We start from the raw sequence: 1727 nt of genomic DNA on the forward strand, positions 1-1727 counted from the left end.
TCAATTTACAGAGAATAACTAACACGAATACCTATTCCCAGAACATTTAGGTTTTTCTGAGAAATGAAGAACACGAGATGGTCGAGGATAAAGAGTGTGAAATACACTCTCTCCCTCCACCCCTACTCCCCACACATTCACAAAGGGTAAGGACATGCCCATGCACATATATAATAAACAAGACAAAAGACACAAGACGTCTACGCCCTTCTACCAGTCAATGTGAACACATCTGTACACATTCAATAAAATAGCCGTTACACATTCAATATAATAGCCGTTACACAATATATTGAATTAGACAATAACCAGACATGCAAACGTACATAATAAAACACCACATCGTACATACAGCAAGACGCCGGCATGTGCAAACATAGTAACATTAGATTCCGTTGACCTAAATGTTTTTGTAAAATTATCTAACTTCCTGGTTTGACAATGTCTGAGCTAGGCATAAACAAAGTGAGGTATATGCATCAACATGTATTGGTAGAAATTGGAACCGTAGAGAGACAATTCAGGAAGTTGTTTCTAAATTTAAACTAATATAAATCACAGGGCATGATTAAACATGAAAGTTTATTGTGTTTATATATACGAGTTTCGTCATCGTTCAGATGTTTTATCTTCACAGTTGTGAATGTTTCTTTTCGTAAATATATACTACACCATGTAATGTAGATCCGGTTTGACGAACATTTTCGGTTTGTAATGGTGACTAAGTATAAGTGGGTTGAGACAAGCGTAATTTAAAACATGAAATGAACTGTTTTGTTTCATGTTATAATTCATATACTGAGTAATTGATCGTAGATTTACGTAGATGTATCAGAAGGGAAGAGTCACATCGTCACTTCGCAAGTCTTGTTGTAAGATCAAACACAGATATCAACATTATATATTGCGAAAGGGTCTCTAACGCTGTCTGTGACATAGAAATGCAACCACGTACTGAACAATATGCTTTGAGTTCATCGTAAAAAAAACTATATACTTCACCTGTTTGCATCTGATACCATTGCCGGAGGCTGCAGACTAACATAAGGGCATGGCTATTTTCAGGGCATTATCATTTGCAGAAGCCCGAGGTCTTCTGCAAATGATAATGACCTGATAAATAGCCTTTCCGTTGTCATAGCTATAATGGATAGAATTTGTTATGAAACAATAACATCGGTTTTGAAACATTTATTGCAATCAACACACAACGAATGTCACTGACCCACTTACCCAAGAACGGAAACGTCATAGAACAAATAGATGACGTAACTATTTCACTCCATATGACGTCACCTTACTACGAGCGTGAAAATAGTTCTTTCCATTTTAGATATCATACTAGTCAACAAATGTAATCTTTCTATCGGATCTGCATGTGATAATTAGGGGAAGGTGAGCGGGTGGCTCAGTCGTCTAAAGCCCTTGTCAGCTAGGATTATATTTCTAGGTATGTCGATGCACTGTCGAGGTGTTACATTCTCTATGTAGTCGGAGGATTGGGCATAACGTCATTGGACATTTTACTTCATTTGAAGTTTGGCAAACCTACAGAAACAACAGATCCTGAAGCAATTGCTTTGTCTCTAATGAGAAACTTGAAGACATATTGAGGTATATTCGATGTAAGCTTATATATCTAAGTACCAGCTATCTCCGAGTCCCTTAATTATTTGACGCACATTGTCCACGTATGTAGTTTGCAGCTTACTTCCTCTTCTCGCTGA

Source organism: Haliotis rufescens, unplaced genomic scaffold (assembly GCF_023055435.1).
Source record: "Haliotis rufescens isolate VD_foot unplaced genomic scaffold, xgHalRufe1.0.p SCAF_12, whole genome shotgun sequence".
Lineage (NCBI taxonomy): Eukaryota > Metazoa > Mollusca > Gastropoda > Lepetellida > Haliotidae > Haliotis > Haliotis rufescens.